Below are 23,800 nucleotides of genomic sequence, written 5' to 3'. Positions count from 1 at the left end.
TAAAAGCTCAATCACTATAGGCACATGCATGAAAAATAGTCATATGTCAAATGCAGACTTCTGTTGGACTAAATGGAATAGATGCTTTTAACACCGCAGGTCACACTTACCCTTTCACACCACATTCACACTCTGATAATAATAATAATAATAATAATGATAGCTTGGATTAAATACCGCCTTTCAAGAAACCCAAGGACGCTTTACAGTAGTAAAAGGGGGGCGGTAATAGGAGACAACAAAATTGAAATAAAACACAATGACACAAAACACAAATAAAACACAAAACGCTATGTTAGTGTCTATCAGTATTAACTAATCCACACCTGCATGCTGACACACAACTGACGCAGCAGCTGGAGCAATTTGGCGTTCAGTGTCTTGTCCAAGGACACTTTGACATGTGTCTGCAGAAGCTGAGGATCAAACCCCTGACCGTCTGGTTGAGAGAGGACCGACTCTACCACTAATCCACAGCAGCCATTGCATGTATCGAGTTAGCTGACCTTCAGTTAGCTCTGACAACAAATTTAAATAAAACTAAATATTTATTCAGTTACTTGAAGCAAAAGCTTTCATATCTGGTTGTTTGCCTTTAATAGGCACTCTTTTGATTATGTTTTGGGAAAATGCGTTTTAGTCCAGTGTTGATACTGAGACGCACTACCATTATGGGCTGGACCGCCAAAATATCTCAAATCCCAGAGCTGCAACTCAGCTCAAATCAAACAATCCAAGGTCCCTTCAGGCACCTATCAATGATGTCATCCATGTTAGCTCCATATTTCTATTCAAACACATACTCCCAGTAGAGACATGTAAAGTATCTACAACAATATTCGACCAGAAAACTGTCAAAAAAAGTGTTTTGGTGTCCAGGATAAGGTGTGTATGAATGAACTTGAAAATTATACTTTTTAATAATCCAACGACCTCTGGGGGGCAATCCTAGGAGGGTAAATGTGTAATACGAGGATACGATGTGTATTTATGTATGAGACATATAAACCACATGTGTGTTAAGGCCATCAGATACAGTGTGGAACAACATTAAGACAAAACCAGACAGGAAGCCCCAGCCAGAATACATCCACACTAAAAGAAGTGCTCCCGGCCATCTGACAGAGTGGGAGGCCTGCACGGCTCTGAACATATTAGGGCCTGTGTGTGTGTGTGTGTGTGTGTGTGTGTGTGTGTGTGTGTGTGTGTGTGTGTGTGTGTGTGAGTGTGTGTGTGTGTGTGTGTGTGTGTTCCAGCAGAAAGTCTGTATAAGTGCTTTTGGATGACATAATATAGACAGGGAGTCCTCAGGGTTGGATCCACTGTATAAACTGAATCCACCCCTCTGACTGTCTCAATTACACTGTGCACACACACACGTACACACACATGCATAGACACATACACACTGACAAACACACAGAGTGCAGCTGGGTGATTTTATTGAATGTGTGCACAGAGGGGATTTCCCCACTCATCTCCGCTTCAGTCTGTCTGTCATTGGGCTGCTCACTCGCTAACTCTCCCTACCCGCCTCTCTCTCGGGACGTCTCCTCTTGTGCTGCCTCTGCATCTCCTTCTCTCCTTCCTTCCTTGTTTTTGGCTCTCACTTGGTCTCTCTCTTTTGGCAGAGTCTGTTTTTTCCCTCCCTTTATTCCTCTGGCCTCCCTATAATTCCACTCTTAACCTGTTGCTTCACCTGCACTTTATGTCACTATTGTCTGTTTTTTCATCATGTTGGCATGTATTGTTCTCCACAAGTAAAGGATGCTCTCCTTTTCTGTGAACTTATTTTATCAATCTATGGCTTTTGAGGAATAACTGAAATAATAATTTAGGGAACAGGTTTTTAAATGTTGGCATGTCTCGTAAAAGGAGTAAGCTTGATTCGTACAAGCCGTTAAAACATGTCAGTACTACTTTAGCCAATCAGAGAAAACTTAATAAGAATGATGATGCCGTCCTTCTGTGCCAGAGTGAAAAATGTGGGGTTGAACATTTTTCAAAAAATGTCTTGATAAGACATGTAGGCCTACTTATATTAACTTTTTGTTAAGGTCAAACCATCAAATCACTTCAATCATTTCATTTAAAAAACAGAAACAATAATAACTGCAAAAAAGCAGCCACTCTTGTAGCTACTATGTCAACTGAAAATGACATGAATATATGATTTTCCACTGCTCTGTTAAACAACCCCTCCTCCCACAGAGAATACATATTCATATATACATACATAAAGTATGGATGAAATGGCCATGTAGGACTTTTTCAAATCGGATTCACAGCTTCACCTATGACACTCATGAACTGTCAACTTTAATAAAAACATTTAAAATGTGTATTAAAAGTATTTTCTTTGACAGGAGCCAGAATTCCTTTGTGATCTAACCAGGGCTTTACAACACCGCAGTGAAAACAAAAACCTCTTTTCCTTCCTTTCTCCACCCTACATCACCCTTTCCCTCGCTCTCTGAAAACTGATGAGACTGACAGGCCGCAGTGTGCGTTTCGCACTCCTCTCCTCTTTTGGCTTATGGCAACTGCCAAATCCTCTGAGGTAGAATAAAAGGGAGGGGATTGACTGAGGGAAAAGGAGGGAAGAGAAGGAAAGGTCTGAGTTTGTGTTGTGTCTGCTGGATCCAATAAGAGGGTCAATGGGAAGAGAAAAAGACCGGCTAGACAGCAAGTGAAAAGGAGACAGAGGGATATTTCATGAATGTTAAATCACGATGTTCCATGTCTACACAAAGAGAAAAGTTACCATTTCAACCAGAAAGTAAACGAGGATGATGCTTGGTGCACCGCACAATGAATTCAGGTGATCTGTAACTAAAATTGGTTACAGCATGCTATTTTGGACATTTGTGTCATATGAAGGCAGATTTCAAATACATTCGATGCCTTGAATTTAACATGAAACTGTACAACAAAATGTCCAAAAACAGTCAAACTGTTTTATCAGTATTAGCCTGGTGTAGTATTGGCATGGGAAGGCAAACAGTAAATATCTCCATCTTGGATGTTAACGCCATCTATGCCTTAAGTTTCCCGTCCTTTATAGGTTTTATGCAACAGCTGGGGAGAATTATAGCTATGTAAGGTTCTGAAAGCGATCCAGAGGTTTAAAAGAGACAAGCCAGATTTAGGCCGAACATATCGTGTTTTAGACCATAATTACATACTCATTGTATAATGCTCCAAAATAGAAAATGCCTGGTTGAAAGCATAATTAGGAAGAAGTGCGCCTACTGGTGATAGTTCGAGATATAGCTTGCGGTGCAAAGAGGAGAATGTTTTTTTTGTGCAACTATTTGAAAGGACACAAGAGTCATTATTAAAATGCTGTACTTTGTGATTCAAAGTTAACTCGTGCTTTACATCACATGCACTTAAAAGAACCAAATGAGCTGGAGTGGGTGTGTCATGTCCAAGTCTAAAATAAACAGAAATGACAGTTTTTATGGTTTCAGAAACATGAACAAGTTCAGGTCAGGTTTTATCTTTTAGTTTCAGTAATGAAGACAGATATGATACCCAGGGATTCAACTGTCAACATCCTGTTCCTGTCGTAAAGCTTGAGGTTGCTAATCATGTTTTTGCAACTCAATCTTTGGGCTCAAGAAAAGGCAGTAACACATTGGGACATAGACACACAGATACACAAGCACGTACACACACACACACACACACATATGCACTAACAAGTATCATTAAGCAACGGATGGGTGTATGGGATGGTGTTTCTGTAGAAACAGTGGGGGGATATTGGAGCCAGACGTGTGGAGCTGTCAGGGTCTAGTGATAGGCATAGGTGTCAGTCACTTCCCAGGGGTCCACACACACATGCACACACACACACACGCACACACACACACACACACAACATTATCGTTCACCCTTTGGCTCTCCTTTGCACACATAAACACACACACAGATGAGTGTGATTTGATGTGCTGGAGCAGATGTAAGTGGACACCGTTATTCTCCTTAATGAAGATATATTCCTGGCTCGGGGTGGATGTGGGGCTCTGACTCTGCACCTTTACCATGCAGGGCTCAGTCCACATCTGCTTCCCATCAGCCACAAAGCTTACCTTTTTAAGGCAGAGGCGAGGGCGGGCGAGTGGGCGGGTGAGCAGGGAAACCGAGCAGCATTCGAGTTTTGGCTTGATTCAATTACGAGCACCACCGCGAGAGAACATTCCCACTTGAGTGTCTGAATCTGTGTTGTGTGCATGAGTATGCATGTGTTTGTGCTGCTGCAAACACTATGTTTAAAGTTTGAGTGTGTGTGTGTGTGTGTGTGTGTGTGTGCGCGTGTAGTGGTTGACAACACTGGGTCACTGTTACGTTGGCCGTTCACTCAGCTGCCTGTGTAAAAGTTTCTGTTACATTTCCTGTCTGTTCTTCCATTGGTTGACTCTTTTCTCCGCTTTATGACAAACCATGGTGGGTGGTTCTTCAAAGTTGTTAAGAAATGTGTGGATTTGGTTGGTGGAATTAGTGGAGGAAGACTACTGCTTTGTCTTTGAAAGTGCAATTTCATTCAAGTTGAAGAAAGCTTAAATCCCAGTTTAAATGAATTTAATAACAGTTCAAAACAAGCAGGAAGTTTGTAAAGGCACCAGCAGTTACCACAAATATTCAACATCTGCTCTTAAGGAACCTTTAAAATAAAGTGGATGAATTCAGAGCAGACAGATTTCTCCTCCTGGATTATGTTATTTTCATATCCTGCTGGTTACAATTGCAGAAAAGCTTGAATTAGTTATGAAGGCTCATCTCTACAATCATTGCAACGTGTGCCAATTTCGACTTTTGTATTGATAAGTTGTCAACATCCAATGATGTAGAATTTCTTAGAAATTCTGGTTGTTTAAAAGATTAATTAATTAAGAGTATCTTTCCAATATAAGGCTCAACACATAGTACAAACACAAATAAACACATCAACAAATCCAATTACATTAAGGTAGCTGACATGATAATTTATACAGAAGCTCCTGCTGAATAATTAGATTTTATACCATTTCTCCCTCCTCTTCAAACTATGTGACATTTTCTCTTTAATAAATGTCATACAGATAAGGAGGGGAAACTAAATGGCTCACTTCACCATCAGAGTTGGGTTGCTTTGTCAGTCAGCTGAAAGTACCCTTGATGAGATCTTCATGAGGCAACTAGTGAGTTGTATTTGTTTTGCTTGTTTTATAGCACATGCAGACTTGGAGGAACAATCACATCATTCATTAGTCTCTTGACTATGTAAATACATTAGACTGTTTTACTGAACGTAGTCTGCTCTTTGGGATATATAACCAATATATGGAAGACAGTTTAAATCTCATGATGCCTTCTGGTTTTCATTCAAACTCAAATAATACATTTTGAAGATTTACAGTTCATTTGTGTAGATTTCTGTTCCCAGCTGGCGAAAAATGTCTTTTTTGGAAATATGACTCAAAAAGGCAACTCCCACAGTGTCGACTGTTTAACTAAACGTTTTAATGAAACTCCTGAGAGTTCAGGGGGGCTATATTAACCATGACAAAGTGTTGACATCAACTTTGTGGGAGTTAATTCAACACTGGAATTGAAGTCATACGCAACAAGTATAGAAAACCAAACACACAAGATCAAACCATAAGCATATAAAATGTATTTGTAATATATGGGTTCTAGCCAGACATTTCAGTTTCATGTCTCTATATCTTTCACACACACCTTTGTACTCTGTTCTCCCCATGTGGCATGCTGTGAGTTCTAGAGAGTGGCTGTCTGATGGGTTCGCTTTTTTTTCCCCCTTTTTGAGAGGTGGGGGTGTTGGTGTCTGAGACGGTGAACAATGGCCAAACTGTTGAGCAGCGACTCAACTCAGCCCAGAGGATTTCCTCCTCAACCCTGGACCACCTAATACTAAATGACACGCTACATCATGAAGAGAGGAGACACGCATTAAAAATACAGGAAAGTTAGAAGAAAAGTGGGGCACAATCCTTTGCTGTTTTGTCTGGGCACCAACATCTCAGCATTGCAACAATTGAAAAATGAAAAAAAAAAAACACAAAAAACATATTCTCTCGGAACTGACAATAATTTGACTTATTTAAAGGAGCAGTATGTAAGATATCTACTGAATTATCCTGAATAATCTTACTATATCACCAGACATTCTGGAAACATGCTATGTTCTTTGAGAGCAATGCAGCAACCAGTATGTCTTCCTTTTAAATGTTGATTTTGTTTTGATCAGAGAAGTAGAACGGTTTCAAGGCACCCCCACCGTTTTGGATGTCCCCCGGTTTTCCAACCAAACGGCTAACCAACAGGTATTGCAGCAATGGAATCTCGCAAGCAAACTGGTTCAGATATGACTGATTCTACTCGATCTGAAAAGCCTATGCATGTTTCTAATAAGCTCCATGAATAAAACTAGGATTGCTGTTGAAAAATGGTGAGAGCTTAGATGGCAGAAGGGTTTCTAGACCGATGCAGAGCTAGTTAAACATGGAAGCTTCAGTGTCCACCACATGGCAACCTGCGTTCACATGGACTCTAGAGAGGAGGGAGCGGGGGGGGGGGGGGGGGGGGCAACTCTCTCCAATGTTTTGAATTTGTACTGCAGTACTCACTTTAAACGCTACATGTCAGAGTTACATATTGCTCCTTTAAGATGGACTTTCTCAACACAACTTTGTCTCATGTTGCTCTTCACCTAAAAAAAATCGAAGGTAAATTTGTGTGGTAAATTTTGGGGAAGCAGCAGGCAGACTGACAATGATGCTTACTGCATGAACACCCATACCTTCTCTGCACTCATCATCGACATCATCATCAAATGGACTGACTGACTCACATGCCGGTTTTCTTCCATAGCTTCCTTAGCTCAAATGGTTTTAGATCATAAATCAGCAGTAAAAACATCTCTTTGTGTAGCAGCTCCACTCGTCACATGACTAGCTTTGACCTCCTCCATCAAAAATCTCCCACCTCGGCCTACTGTAGCCTTTAGCACTGCTGCTAACCAGGCCCAGATGGATACTTAAAACTGACAGCATATGGAGAGAACTTTACACGTTCTGTCAAACCTTACGCTGTAGCTTCATACGTTGACACATTTACTATTGGCCCTGTTTTTTAAATTATCTGTCTGGAAGAAGGTTAGCAAAAAGCTTTTTTTTTCTGTTTTTGAATGCTCTATAACAATCTTAAATTCCAACTTTGGTTACATCTCCAGAATTAATTATTACTTTTTTAAAATCTAAATTAAAATAATATTTAAAGGTAGACCCTTCCTTTAACAATATTATTAATATTTCACATGCATAATTGGATTAGGGAATCTTATTTATGTTTTACCAATAATTGAAATTGAAATAAAAAATGTATCTTTTCAAATTTACAAAACTTTTTTACCTTTTAAATGAACAATTTAATATATGCTAGTTTTGATAAAGGGTGTATGTTTATATGTTAAATAAAGCACAAGTATTAAACAAGAACACAAGGGTTGGTGCATAGGTTTTAATTATGTATATGCCTAGTTAAGATGTAGATGTTCATTAGGGTTCTCTTATCATGCTTTTCTTTTTCTCCTCCCTCTCTTCTCCTCATAACCCCACCCACCCTAAACACACCCAGGGCTGTCCTGCGGTGGGCAGACATGGCTTAGGCCAGGGATAAGAGAAAGTGCTTGCTAGACGACGCGGGCTAATTTGTAAAAGATACAGCGGCTGCATGGCTTTCCAAGGCGCTGTGGGGGAACCAAAACATTCAGCAGTTGTCCAAACAGATTCCTCGCTCTGCTCTGCAGTGGACGACACAACACTGCTATAATTTACGCACACACACACACACGCGCACGCACGCGCACACACACACACACACACACACACACACACACACACACACACACACACACACACAGCTCTCTCTTTTCCTCCGGCACAGGAATTTATTTTGCTTGGGGTGATTGCTGTGTCTGCAAATTTTGAAGCCTTGTTAATGAATTTGAAACAGGGTCACGCTGGGATTGATGGGTGAGAATTATGTGTGTGTGTGTGTGTGTGTGTGTGTGTGTGTGTGTGTGTGTGTGGCAGGACAGGAAAGTGATGTGGGTAGCTATAATAAGACCATGCAAGCTAAGCACCTTTGTTTCAATAAAAAAGTCTGACGTTTTTTTGATGAAGATGATCCGCTGTGGCACATTTGATCATGTTGTATGACCTGAGATATACAGCTACGATAATGTGACTGTTGTTACATGCATTATGTAAGCCTGTGTAAGTGTGAGTTCAGATGTAGGCCTATAACTTTTTCCCTTGTTTGCGGTATTCAAAGAGGAAAGTGTAAGGTAATAAACAATAGGGGGCGCCTTCACACAGCAGGACATACAAATTGCCACTGCATGTATACACACACACACACACACACACACACACACACACACACACACACACACACACACACACACACACACACACGCACACACTATGAGAAGAGAAAGTTAAATATACAAACCTTTTGTGCCCCCTGTCACTTAATGTTTAATATAAAATAATTCAAACATTACACCCTGCTTCTTTTCAGCTCTAAATCATGTTTGATGCAAGCTTTGCCAGTGTGTGTGTATGTGTGTGTGACCACTGTTGCCCTTCCCATATCTGTCTCCCATCGCTCTGTCTTATCACAGCACACATACCTCAGCATCACCTCCTGTGATTGTGTAAAAAGCCTGGGGCTTTTTTTCCACACCACAGAGACAAGGAGAGGAAAAGTGAGTCTAGTTATTTGTGACAATACCAGGGCGAATGGGTGCTGCGGTGCTCGGGTGATTCTGTTGTTATAGGGACAAAACAAATAAAGTGTCAGCCATTCAAAAGATGGCTCGACTCAAGAGGGTCAGGCCCAGCTAATTCCTTTGGAAAACAATCAGCTGCCATCTTGTTCTCTCCCTCAGCAGCTGTCTTGGCATTTTTGCTTCGATAACACTGAGAGACATTTTGAAAAAAGAAAACTCTTCAATAGTGGCTCCAAGGTCAATGGTTAGGAACTATACAAAAGATGCATACATAGTGTAAGAAAAGCCTAGTTTCCTAGTTGTAGAAGATGGTTGGTTATTTGTTTTTCCAGGTATGTCTCAGCGATTTCTCTGCCTAACCATTTTCTGATCACAACTCTATTAAAAATATATAATTTTGTCTGTTACCGTCTTGCATTGTTTTTCCTCTACTGCTCTGTAAAACATTTTGGATCTACAGTGTTGGGTGTGAAGTGCTTTATAATTAAAGTTGAGTTGAGTTCAAATATCACTTATCTGTAGCTCCAGAAGTCTTCCAGATTTGGCTGTGTTTCTGAGAACCACTTTTTACATAATAAATAGTACATAAAAACAATTTGTTGTATGGACAGTCCGATTCTGGGAAAAGTATTTTAGAGAATAAGCTTTTTTAAGGTGATTGTAACCATTTAAAGAAAAACTTTGTATCATAACTTTGCTAAGATTTGAAAATTTGCAACCATTTCAAATTGTCAAACATTTGCTTTAGCCACATTGGAGAGGTCAACAGTTCATTTCTCATCCTATCATGTTGTTAAAGAACAAGAGTCATTTGGTTCTCTTTCCATCTCAGTGAGAGTCAGTGCTTTTAACTGGTGTTAGCACTGGAAATGGCTGCGCTAGCAAGCTCAATACTCAGGTCAGCCAGGATAACCCCCATATCCTGATTACTGACACATAGAGTGCCCTCTGCAACAGAGGCCAGCAATAAAAAAAGACTTCAATGAGCTGCGGCAACCCCGGCTGCATGGATAGTATGGATGACATGGACAGAAGCTGTTACTATGAAAAAGGAGAAAATGCAGTGCATGGCTATGTGTTTCAATGTGCGTATCATGTATGTTCTAAGCTACTGACAGCGTGTTCAACTTTTCTAAAAAAGGGAATATGTAGGCCTATGTGTGAGGAGATCAATTTAATGTTGAGCTAGAAAGGACTAGACACAATGATTTCGTTGCCAGGACATCTGAGAGCTTTTTGTTACCCCTGCTGCTTGGACTTTGTCTAACAGGGCTGACAGATTGATAGGAAGTAAAGGCCGAATAAAAAGTGGAGAATCATAGAAACAGAGAAAAAAGACACAAAGAGTATGAGTGGGTCTGTGTGAGAGGAAAAAGAAACAGTGCTTTTAAATCTTCAGCTGATATGTCACAGTGAAACCCCCCCACACGTCTATGAATATCTCTTTTATGATTACTACTGACCCATGTGCCGTAAAGAACAGCGGGGGCTCTGCATTACTCAAGCCTCAGAATTATGCAGCTACTACAAAAGGGAAATGTGCTTAAGAGAGTATAGACAAGAGTCAAACAAAAAGGTAAGCATAATTTTCTTTGATTCAAATAAAAAAAAGACAAAAAAATGTGTCAAGGTGGATAATATGTTAAAACTATTAAAGATGACCCATCGCAAAGATTATTAATAGGCTATTTAACAAACATACATAGATAAAATACTTTCTTGGTCTGCCAATAATTAGTGGAGAAATTTTAGAAGTTGTATTCAAGTGTGAGTTGATTATAGTATTTTACGAACAAATGTTCCGCAACCAAACAGCTCTCTCTTTTTCTACAATTCAGACAAAACTGCAGGTCAATTCCTCTAATTTGTGTGTTTTTGTTGTGCATTTATGTGAACGTGTGGATTTGTATGTGTGTGTTCTGAGGGGACACTTTGATAAATGGCCAGTTTATGGTGCTGTCACACTGAAGATGTCTTTGGGGAAATACTTCCCCATAAGCGCTAGTGTGTGCATTTGTGTGTGTGTGTGTGTGTGTGTGTGTGTGTGTGTGTGTGTGTGTGTGTGTGTGTGTGTGCATGTGTGTGTGTGTGTTTGTGGATGGGGTTACATTGCTCTGGTCATCTGATTGCAAGACCTTGGTCAGGCCCATGATTAATCAAACTGATTGGATGGAGCAAATATGGTTTGTGATAGCACAAAGAGGGAGAGAGAGAGGGAAAGACGGAGAGAGAGAGCGTGTGTGCATGTGCATGCGTACGTGCGTACGTGTGTGTGTGTGTGTGTGTGTGTGTGTGTGTGTGTGTGTGTGAAGGTGCAGAGGTCTGTATGAAGCAGAGTGAAGTGAAGCTGCTGTGTGTTTTTAAGGTCAGGGGTCAAATAAATGGAACATGAAAGAGTAAAAACACAGTGTGGCGCTGCTGACACAGCCACAACCCTGTTAATATCTCACAGGGGCGACACACTCACTGTGAGTACACAGACTTTTTTCTTAAACATACACACACTCCACACACACCTACTAACACATGTATCTCACTGCGGTACACACAACCGCTTGAGTAATTGAGTTGTGCCATTGCAGCTTTGTAATCGCTGACTTGTCTTTACATAGTCTTTGTGCCTGAACAATAGAGTCCCGGGACAAAGTTGTCGCTGGTCACAAGGAAGGAGGAAGAGAGAGAGAAAGAGAGAGAGAGGGAGAGAGAGTAAGCAGGGGGGGTTGGGTGTAAAGGCAAACAAGCAGCTCAGCCTGCGTGTATGGGTGCCACCTGGTCTTAGATCAATGCACTGACACATAGGTCATTTTTAATATGCTTTGATCTGTCACCCCAGCTGGGCCCTGGTTGTGTGTGTGTGTGTGTGTGTGTGTGTGTGTGTGTGTGTGTGTGTGTGTGTGTGTTTAAAGGGTTGTTTGGGTGTGTTCTATCAAGCACATCTTGTTTCAGGACACACTGTGTGTGAACTACCAAATTGTCCCTGTAATAGCTCCATTCTTCTTCCCTCATTATCTCTTTGACTGACTCCCTGGAGATGAACAGAGAGACAGAGGTAGACAATCGAGGAAAGAGCTACAGCAGATTTAACCAGATATAAATGATGAATTCATTCTGTCCATTTATAAATAATTACAAAGGTAAAAGTTTCAAAAGAAGATCTTATAAAACCCTGACAAATGTTTATGTTATGGCTGAGCACAAACATGGCGCTCATATCGGCTATCAAAGAAAAGAATAGTGAGGCTCAGATGTGTGTTTTTTTTTCTTCCATTTTTGTTTTCTTTCCATATTTACGCGAACATAACCGTTAATCAAAGTCAATCTTGTTTCTTTCAACCTCACATTCTTCTCCCCTTGCACCACAGCAGCCTTGTCAATCATGTGAGAAAAACAAGTTCTTACTGTGAAGGAGAGGTGGTTGCACATACGAGCATCCCTGGGTTTACTGATTCACGGGCCCAATCAGCCAGACATGGAGATAATAATACACATTCTCCGGTTTCCCTTACTCCTCACTGTCTTTCATTTTCTTGTCTCCCGCTCTCTGTCTCTTTCTTCTCTTTCTTTCATTAAATCTGTTCCTCCCTTTAACCCTGTGGGCAGGTGCTACTGTAATTAGCCATTATTTGACTATCAAAAGTCAGGAGTTGATTAAATGGCCGCGAAGCAGCACGCAGAGCACTTTCCCTCTGAGCCCAGCCCCATAATTTCAAAAGCTTCTTGCAACCTGCTGAGGGCCTTTCAGGTCTATGAGACGCCGCTTCCGACTGCTGGTAAGAGCCTGTTGCCGGCGGTAATCAAAACTGATAATCTTACAGGAGAGAAAGGGGGGGTGGAGTGAGGGAAGAGAAAAGAGAGCTAAAGAAAGAAATGGTTGGGGGCTTTGGGGAGGTTGGATCTCAAGCAGAGAGCCTTCCATTAGAAATGTGTTGTGGCTCTGAGGGGGCCGGTGGCCAGCAAGCGGTGAAAAATGCTGCCTTCTTAAGGCAAGTGAATGGCATCTCTTTAGTGATTAGGAGCGGTAATAATGGGCACCCCTGCCTGTTAGCCCTAAGTCCATTTTATTGCTAATTCATTTACCTGTTATTTCAGACAAACTTGACAGGAGTCACCTGCTAAGAAGTCATGTTTGTCAGGCATGTATGCCCATTAGCTGGGGACCTTAAGTAAGCCTCATAATGGTGCTGGTAGGGGAGAAGAAAGCTGCCCTTGTTGTGAGCAGATAACACCACAGCACAGTTATCCTGACCAACGTGGAAAATCTTTTCTCCTCCAAATATAATTAGACTTCATCCCCGGAGCGGTTCTTAATTAATGCATTTATTTTTCTTGTTGTAAGTGGATTTTAAGCCGAGCTTATCTGCTTTTGTGCTCTGCTGTGAAAATCCTGTACTCTGTGGAAGAACATTACATCTGACCTGGTGCATTTTAAAAAAAGCAACTGATTGAAAATGAGTTATGAAAACACAGAGTAATCTCCTTTAGCTTGAAATTAAATCTACTTTTAAGAACCATAGAACTGTTGTGAATTTGGTGTTTTAATGTAGACCAAGTTTTTTTTTTTTTTTTTGCATTTTTAGAGCAGAGTCCCTTTTCACTGAATAAAGCCATTAATATCTAAATAAATATTTGATGAGATATAGTTTATATTAGAATAAATCATGTCATATACATGCTGCTTAATCCCCAAGGAGAATAGGGGCAAAATGATCACTTTGACTCCCTGTTTAATGTTCTGGATCATTCTCCCCTGGGAAACACTCTCTATGATAATATCCTCATATGAGCAACTGATCTGAAATGTCACAGCTGAGAGTCACGTGGGGTGACTCCCACTGAATAGTGTACTCCCATGGAGTGTGGAAAAAAAAAGGTTTAATGTAATAGTGTGGAGAAGCAAAACCAAATATGTAAATATATACAAAGATTAGATTGAATTATTTGGGTATAGCATTTTTCTCTGAAAGCCTACCTATTGCTTGAGACAATAATGAGCAAAAAAAAGAAAGGAGCTGTAACTGAATTTCAATTGAGCTTTGAAGTCTGAAATCTCAGTATTTATTTCTTGTGTAGCTTCTCCTTTAGGGCCCATGGCTGCAGGCATTGTCCATGAGGGGTTGTATCTTGCAGTGCAGGTCACTCTCTGTGACTGCGCCAAACTGTTCCCATCACTTTCAATGTTGTAAGCTGAATAAAAGGATTATCCGCGATGAATTAGAGCTAAGACACAGCAGAAAACCCCTCTCGTGGGATGATACCGTGTGTGTGTGTGTGTGTGTGTGTGTGTGTGTGTGTGTGTGTGTGTGTGTGTGTGTGTGTGTGTGTGTGTGTGTGTGTGTGTGTGTGTGTGTGTGTCCTCTCATTGCCAGCCTCTCCTGGGATCCCCCACTCAGCCTAATCATTGTTTCTCTAACAGATAATTCTCCATGTCCTCACACGTGTCTCTGTGTGTGTTAATTAGCGCTGTGCCGGCTGAGTGTGCTCTTCCTTGTAATCACTTAATTAGGGGTGACGGCCCTGATGCTTGTTTACTCAATTAGCCATCCTCTTTAATTATCTAATTCACAGCAAGTCGACTGTCCTTGTTAGCGAGCTCAGCTGAGGAGTCACAGGCCAAAATAGCTGTGGAGGTTTGTTAATTGTGTGTTTGTTAAAAAGATGATAGCTGGAAGACATTTATTAGTGTATAGGCACTTGTGATAGAAATTAATTTGCCTGGAAATACATGAGATAGCAAGTTAAGGGGTAGTTAAAGTAAAATGCAGAAAGTAAATGGGAGCCATGTAAAGCAGGCTGCAGGTCAGTCTCTGACTAAGAGAACCCACACAGATGCATCATCAGACACCAGGCCATGCTCACGCTCTGCATATGAGCGCTGGGCCACATGCCTCAGATTACTGTCGCTCCGTTTCCCTGAGATGCAGTCATTAATGATAAAATCGATGTCAAAAAAAGAAAGAAAGTGAACCCATGGTGAGTATGATTGATGGTTCCTTTAAATGGAGGGGTCCAGGGCCAGCTCTATTGTTTCTCCTGACCAGCCTTGCCACCTACTCCACCACCTCCGCGCCCCCCCGCTCCTTCATGTGGATTAAGGCCTGCCGTTTATTTAACAGTTCATTTGAGCGAAGGGGTGACCAAGGTGAAGCCGTGGAGGGTGGGTGGATGGGGGATTGGCAGGGTGTCTGTGCTGTGCCGTGGCGGGACGTCCCTTACGGGACAGTGCCAGGCTGCGCTATGGGGAGACGAGACAGGGCCTCCCCAGTGGACTAATGCCCTGTAATGAAGATTAAGACTCTGTCAAAGACCATACTGTTCAGCTGAGATTGGAGGGAAGGAGAGAGGGGTAGAAGGAGGGGGAGAGGAGAGGAGGTGAGGATAAAGGATAAAGTAGAGGACACAAACCCATGGTATTCAGATTGAATTTTAAGATGGATTTTTCTCATTTGCTGCAACAGGTACCGATACCATTAACCAGGGTAAAAAATGCTTTAAAAGAAGCTAAACATTTTTTGATCAATTACATGAACCAACATTTTTAAATGTCCTTTAGCTCATTCTTAATCAAGATTTCTGAATCAGCTGGGGACAAAATCTGGTTTTAATCATCAAGGCGCTGATTGCATTAGCTATAGGAGCAGTCCCCTTTATTCAATCAACAAACACACTATGAGCCACGAGGTGCAACCTAGAAACAACAAAGACATTTATTGGGATAAGATTTGGTACATTTATTTCACATTTTCATGACTTTCACCTGATTTGCCTGTGATCATAAAAATCACGAGTATACAGTACATACAAGCACTCACCAGTTTATTAACAGGGCTTATTGGTGATATATTACTATTACTATTGACAGTAATCTAAACTAATGTGCTGCTTATCTGAATAATTAACAGACATGAAGCTTCATCATTATCCAACATTACTTATTATTCACTTTCCTCAAAGCTCTGATTTTGAGAACACTTAACAGAAATATGCCTCTTATAGATGTTCAGCTTAACTCTGACTTACTTGTGATTCTGCATACCGTTTAAAACTAAAAGACATGAGCAGATACAAACACACATGGTGGATAGGGATGTGTGTTTAACTGAGATAACTTTCAAAGTATGAAGACAGTTAACCAGAGCAGCCTCAACATGTTGCTAAAAGCTCCCCTTAGACCTGTTATACTCAGACACACTTCCACTGTCTCCAACCATCTCCTCATTTAGTCTGTTCTCTTCCCTACCCCTACTCCTCTCTTCTTTTCCTATTTTTCAAACAAATTTTGAGGAGAGTGATGACACGAACAAGGATGGATGGATGGATGGATGGATGAGTAGGTGGGTGGGTGGAGAAATGGGGATCTTTTTTCACATGACCTTGTGTTGGCGGGGGCCGGCCTCTCACCCCCCACTCTCCGTCTTTCTTCCCCAGACGGACTGTGTCTGTGACTGGGCTGGCAGTGCTGGCCTCTCTTGGGCATTCTGGCATTCCTCTCTGTCATGCCCCCCATCCCCCTGCCTCCGGCTGTCTCCTGCCCTCTGAGGGTTTCCATCTTTGCTGAAGCCCGCTCTCTTGCTTCAACTCCATCTTTTTCTTGTCTATCTATAGACATTTGTTATGTCGACACAGTGAAATCTCTCATGCAATCTGGGGTTTTCTCTATCTTGTTATTCCAATTTCCAGGTTAATAAATGAAATGTTTTGAAAAATAACAAGGAGGAACATCATTAAACATAAACTTTGAAATAACGAGTCAAAGATTCCATTATCGACATGTAACATGTATCCTAAGAGCATCAAACCCAAAGGAATTATGTGAGATAGTCTCGGCCCAAAATATCAAGACAACATTTTGTGTAAGTAACTCTTAGTCGCAGCTTAAAATGACTGTGAAATGTTAAATATCTGTTGCAAAGTGTGACAGAGAGAAAGTTTTAGCACAAAAGAACTCTCCCCCTTTTGATGTGGAATTTCAAACGTAAGCAGCATTCTCAGGCACAGATGAACCTTTATCTCCCCCCGTCTGACACGTGGAAATATTTTTGACGAGCAGGACCACACAACTCTCTGTTCTCTGCCTCCCCCTGGCTTCTATGTCACCGTGGCAACGCCATGCGGGTCGTCATGTTATTATCACCAATGCTTGACCAGCCGGCCCTCTGCATTCACTCTATCTGGCTTAATGGACTGGCTGCTTTCTTGACAGACGAGACACAATGTGTGTGTGTCTAGTTGAGTCAATGTGTGAAAGTATTTATGTCTAACACAAGCACATACTCCTAAAACCACAGAAAGATGAAAATAAATCTAGAGACATTTTACCCATGGAATTCATTTTAATTTTACAATAGAAATAGCTCAGCTTTTAATATTTACCCTCTCATCGAACAAAGCATCAGATCAGCACATGGATTAAGTCAAGTGAAAGCCTTTACTGTCTTGGTTTTGATTGCTTGAGAACATTCAATGAGCTCAGAAATCTGCCTTTCTGGACAGTTTTTTCTGTAAAGCATCCTTCAAGTTGCAATATTTCAGTGCTATAACAGTGCTTTATTAACTTATGTGTTTGACAGGATACTTATAAAACAAACAAAAAAGATGTTCTGTCCAAAAAAAAACAAATGATCAATAAAAGTTAAAGTGTTTCAGGGTGAAATGTTTTGTTGAACATGGAGCAGAGATGGTGATAATTAAGAGCAACATAATGTCCTCATACCGGTAACAAAAAAACGTTTAAGTGTGTATCTGTGTACGCAAAAGTCATATGACAGCCCCCAAAAGTGTCAGATCATTGCCCTCCTCCTTTTGTTGGGTGACCCAAGAGAATGTGGTGGGAATGGGAGAGAGATTATGGAGAGACAAAGACTGCAAGAGAGGAATGAGAGATGGAGAGAGAGAGAGAGAGAGAGAGAGAGAGAGAGAGAGGAATGAGAAAGAGAGAACGAGAGGTCAGGGAGCCAGCTGATGTGAAAGTGCCTTCGATCACCTCGTGCTTCTCCTCCGCCCCCTCACTCTGTCTCTCTCTATCTGTTCCACTCTTTCTTTCTCTCGTTCCCACTTGAATTCCTCTCCCAGCGCTTCACTCCATTGTGACGTCAGGGTTTTGATCGACGATAACAACAGAGATGCGTCAGTCAGGGCCCACACACACACGCACAGAGACACACACACAGAGACACACACAAACACACACACATATATGCACACACAAGTCAAAAGTGCCTCTGCAAGTTAAGAGCAGCACTCAGTCACTCAGTGCATACACACACACACACACACACACACACACACACACACACACACACACACACACACACATAGATGAACAAAGTGACACATAACAGTGGCCTTTGAGTGCACGCTCCTCACAAGACATAATGACAGCATTCTGTAGTAACCAAAGCTTGGACAGTTCCCACAGACAAGACAGACTGAGAGAGAGAGAGAGAGAGAGAGAGAGAGAGAGAGAGAGAGTGAGAGGGAGAGAGCAATTCTTTATGTCTTCACCTCTCCTCCTACTTCCCTCCTCCATAACAACCCTGACTTTGTCCACACCATGTGACCTTCAGCATACGGAGGCTATTGGCCAACAAAATCTGAACAGGAAAGTCTTCTAATTCAAGCAAACTCCACTCAAAATTTTTAAATTTTTAAAACTGATCGTGTTAAAGGAAGCTCTTCAACCCCAATTTAGAGTGTTTTGAACATCTTCAACAGCATAGAAGTAGCTGTGCTGCCGCTTGTTTCACAGTAATATCTATCCATCCCCTCTAGAGGCAGATGTTACCCACTTCTCAGAGCCACCTTTCAAACTTGCATGCCTGGTGTGTTTCTTTCAAGTATTCTTTTAGCTGAGTTTATTTTCAATTTAACCTTCTTAAAGCACAGGATGATGTTAGCTAGCAAGCGGTATGCTTTGAAAGATTATCCCGCCTTAGGATCCTAACATTCCCCAACATACATGATTTCGACCATGTGAACTCAATCTCTGCATATTTGTCTGTCTGTCTACAGAGCCGCTCCCCATCCCTTTTTCAACCCACCACACAAACACTGACTGCTGACTGCCTCCGTTTCTTTTTCCACATCAGAACTGACACAGTGCAAGATTTGGCAGTGTATATTTTGAAGGGGGGGATAAAGGTGGTGATGGTGGGTGCCAGTGGTGGTGCTGGATGGAGAGGGGGGACGGGTTACAGTGCTAAATGAAAACATGTCACTCAGGGCCCATTAAAACGTAACCCTGCCCAGCAGAAGAAAGGGACCCATATCATCATTAAGTCATCTTGGGGCAAAGCAAAAACCACAAATATTATTCCTGCACCCCCACCAAAACCATCGACGCACCCAATACACACACTCTCACACACTCACACACACTCCTCCTCTTCTTTCCCTGAAGATGACAGAGAAGATGGGATGATTGGAGCTACGGTAAGTTAGCTCACTGCCACAGAATGACAAAAAGATGTTTGGAAACTTCCTGATCATACAATGGATGACATTCATTCATTCATTCAAAAAAAAAGATTTTTTTTCTTATTTTTTTTACTTAACTTTAAAAATAGATAAAAGTGCATACATAAATAGATGCTAGATGTCTCTGCTACACTGAGTGCAGTTGAATGTAACATAATTATTTAAATGTTCTAAGCTTTTCCAACCGAAGACTCTTTGGGTTTATCACTGATGTATTTATCATGCCATGCTAGTCTATGGCATTCAACCCTCCAGAAAACAGAGCCAACCCTGTGACCAGGTGGCATTTGTGACGTTTAGCATTATGAAAAATGACTCTACCCCTAAGGGCTCCATGGTGGCAGTGATTATAATATCCAGATAATCATTTCAAACAAATTATCATAATTATCAATCAATCATGAGTCTATTTAAACAGGGGGAGGGACGGGGAGAGTGTGGTGCTGTAAGCGGGGGGTAAACTATGGCCTGAAGCTCTGGATCACTTCTGTGACCCATGAGCCTCCCTCTGTCCACATAATAGTCCTCATACATTTAGGGTCATTTAGCCGGCGTATTTAGAGACTCAATTCCCCAGCTTGATACAAGGGGGAAGAAAAGATATGAACACACAACCGTTGTGCACATACGCACATATACACTCACCGCTACATCTGACCCCCATTTGGCTCCCAAGTCTTTCAGCATGGAGTGGAAAAAATCTACTTATAGGTCACGGTTCATATCCACCCCTCTCATTTTCCCATTTGCAACTGACTGGGCAACTAAAACACACATTTGCTGCTTCACTTGCATCATGATGCAAGTAAAACAATAATGCTAGAGTTTGACTAAAAGAACATGAAATGCATGTCCGTCAAGTATAGAAAACAAGACGTTTATTTCACTCTGAAGAACATCTGAGCTTTAGAGAAATATGTTAGGCAGGCATGTCCACCTTCACCCATACAAAAGTGACACAGTCAAAGAAACTTGATCGTCTTAAAGAGATATTCCGGTGTATTTTTACGCTATAAATCCGCTGTGAATAGGCGCTTGAATTGATTTAATCTCAGTGGTGCTGAGAGGTGAATGAAGTGGGGCTTCAGGAGAAAGACAGACAGAGAGATAGAAAGAGAGATAGATAGTAGCCTTCAGGGGGAGATGATCGTCTTGGGAAAAAAGCAATCAGTGCTCATTGATTTTCTCTGCTGGTTGAATGGAGGGTGTCTATCTGGAAGTCATTATCTGCCATCTGATCTGCAGGAGTGTTTACACACGTCGGGATGGACAGCGGAGCTCTTCTGAAGATGAGGATTAGCACGCACACATATACTCCTTCTCTGGCTACCACTTTTAAACCAAAGGAATCCAAAAAGAAACACAAAGTCCTCCGATACCCTATTAACTTCTACACGCACACAAAGACTTAAGTGTGTGTGTGTGCAGTGTGTGAATGAGAATATACGTAAGCAGGGCCTAGACAGACAAACAGACAGATAGCCCTATTTTATATCTCCAGACCAGACCAAACTAAACAATCCCTGATCCTATCACAAATAGCCACCGATAGCAATCTATAGCTGCAACAACACCATCCTGTCTGCTCAGAGAGAGAGGGGGATGAAATGATTGGATGAGGATGGACGAGGTAAGCCGAGACGAGATTTTGGATAACATCTTTTTATTTCAGTCAGTGGGTGGGAAATGTAACTGCATGTGTGTAGGCCAATGTGGCTCAATCCATGCCTAAGCTAGTGCAGGATATGAATCCAAGGCCCTAGACCTCATGCACACACACATGCACACACATGGACACATGGACACCAATATACTCACACCCACACACAAGCACAAACACACACACACACACACACACACTTACACACAGCTGTAAGCTCTGGGCAGCTTTCAATAAGTGGGCTTGAGAAGCTACAATAACATCTTTGCTTCCGTATCCCTTGCCTTAACCTTGGCTCTAACAGTGCCCCACACATGCCTTTACACTCCTTTCAGATACACAAAACGACATAGAGTCCACTTAAATACGTTAATATGAAAAAAAATGGTGGACACATATCTCTTTAATTACTTATTATTTAAACAGAGACAAAAAGACAAGGACAACATCCCTGAGTCCTGTTTTTATTTATTTCTATATGTCATCATTATTTATTTACATTCCATGAACTGGTGTGATTTATTTTATTATTTATTTTTATCTGCTGTCTCGTACTGAAACTGGTAGCAAAACATTGTTCTCACCATATTGGCAAAAGCATTGAGTAAATATAGTGTTCTGATGTTCCATGTAGATATTTCTCTAAATATGAAAAAAACAACTTCATAGTAACACAGCAGTAGATCAGTTAAACTACAATACATAGCACAAATATGAACTAATAACATATGGTGTTGCTACCCTGCCCCCCTACCCCCCCCCCCCCCCCCCCCCCCCACACACACACACACACACCTTTCACTAGTGAACTACTTTATTCAAGAGCTACAACTCAATTAACATTCTGCTTTAATCAAGCATAGCCATGGTAATGACATGGTGGAGGCACAAGAAGTCAATGTTTATGTGAGTCTGTGCGTTGTGTGTGTGTGTGTGTGTGTGTGTGTGTGTGTGTGTGTGTGTGTGTGTGTGTGTGTGTGTGTGTGTGTTACTGCATGATGTGGATGAATGAGTCATGTCATAAGGAATGGCCCATGCATAATTTCATTCATATTCATAACAGGCATGTGGTCTGCCACCGCTCGATGAGGGCCCACCGCAACTCACACTCTGCATAATGAGATGAAGCCGGTGTGTGTGTGTGTGTGTGTGTGTGTGTGTGTGTGTGTGTGTGTGTGTGTGTGTGTGATAGAGAGAGAGAGGATTTCGTTCTACTGTAGGTTATGTCTGTGTTCTGTCATCTGTGTACACCTGAGTGTGTGCATTACAACTTTACAATCCTGTTAGTATAGGCCTATGTATATGTGCATTTCTGTCTTTGTGCTTGTCAGTGTGGAAGTGTGTGTGTGTGTGTGTGTGTGTGTGTGTTTGTTTGTGAATGAGTGAGTGTGTAAGTGCATAGCTGTGTGCACAGGCCACTCTAATGTGGAAGGTGGTTACTTAGTTTATAAAACCGTCTAGGTTTTTCCACGTTGTACAACATGTGGGAAACAGGGAACAGCCCAAACCACCTGCGGTCAACTCCTAAAATAAGCTCATTGACTAATGTAGCATTTCAATTCAACCAAGAACTCAGTCATTTTTATAAAGGATATAGCAACGTGACCATTGACCTAAAATGCCAATGAGGAAATGTAAGTGATTTTGTTTATTCTAAGGGTGACATTTGTCATAACTGTAAGCCATGCCAAAACTTTTTCAAGTGAAATTTTTCTTAAGTAGAGGGTTGCTCAAAAGCATACCCATACCTATGTTCTCTTCTCTTCACTAACATCCAGCTTTTATTAAGAGGACCTGGATTTGATAACTTTAATAGCTTAATTCATGATGAAAACTAATTGACAGCAAGAAAAATAAAGGCAATGCAAACCATGTGTGTTGGAGAATTAACTTACTAACTTACAAATAACAATTCAAAGGTCTAATCAAAGGGCATAAGTCACAACACCTAAAAATGGAGAAAGCAGGAAGTTTACTAGATAATCGAAGAGGTTCTTTTACTTGAATAAGTAAGGCAATAATTATTCAGGTAACTTTTTCTGCTGTACAATGTACACTTCAGAACATTACAAGAGATCATAATGGTTACTCATTTCTCTCTTTGATCCAGTGTGACTTCTTGTGCGTGCGGTGTGCAAACAGTCGTAAATAAAATAATTGTTTTTCTATGCTTATAAGAAAAAACATCCATGAGCTTCCAGTTCACCAGGACATGGCATATTCTGCTGTTTAAAAACATGTCTTGAATTCGACATAGGTTTTTATTAAGAGCTTTCTTGAGAACAAATTTAAGAGAAATCTTGAGAAGATATTGGTGAATGTGACTAATTGGATTTAAGCATTTTCTACCTGTAAGCAAAATTTTTTTTAAAATACGATAGTTTTCAAGCTCAGTCATTGTTTCACTGAGGAAGCAATGGTCTCTGATGCCTTTCCAGAAAGCATAGAGAGCTATGGACTATTCCTTAAAACGTAAATTTAAATTTTGCTTCTTTTCCTCATACTTCATCCTAAATGTGTGAATCTTCTTACCATAAAATTGTTGCCAATGTACTTATTGCTGTCTCATTTTCAGCCATTGATTTAGCTTTCGTCTACACTGCTATTGACATGGAGCTTGCCTGCATGGCCTCAGTCATTTTTCAGAGTGTCCACTCTCCTGCAGCCATTGTTCTTTCATGGACCATTAGATGGACATGAACTCTCTCCCTGTCCTGTCTTGACCTGGTGACACTGGCGGTAAAAACCAACTACCGGCCTCTTCAATAGATTTATCACCTCATAAAATGGTCAGTGACTGGTCAATGGGACGTGTCGGTCACTGTGTGTCTGCAAGTGTCAGTGTTTTTGTCAAATATCAGATA

At 41.2% G+C, this 23,800-nt stretch overlaps 1 protein-coding gene across 8 annotated transcripts in view; it reads right to left on the bottom strand.

Annotated features, from left to right (window-relative positions):
- The window catches only part of prdm16 (PR domain containing 16), a 171,152-nt gene that overhangs the window by 55,936 nt on the left and 91,416 nt on the right, over window positions 1-23,800 (bottom strand). The window lies entirely within an intron of this gene.

This window comes from Labrus mixtus, chromosome 15 (assembly GCF_963584025.1).
Source record: "Labrus mixtus chromosome 15, fLabMix1.1, whole genome shotgun sequence".
Classification (NCBI taxonomy): domain Eukaryota; kingdom Metazoa; phylum Chordata; class Actinopteri; order Labriformes; family Labridae; genus Labrus; species Labrus mixtus.
The sequence above is the reverse complement of the archived record's forward strand: the minus strand, read 5'-3'. Positions and strand labels throughout refer to the sequence as shown.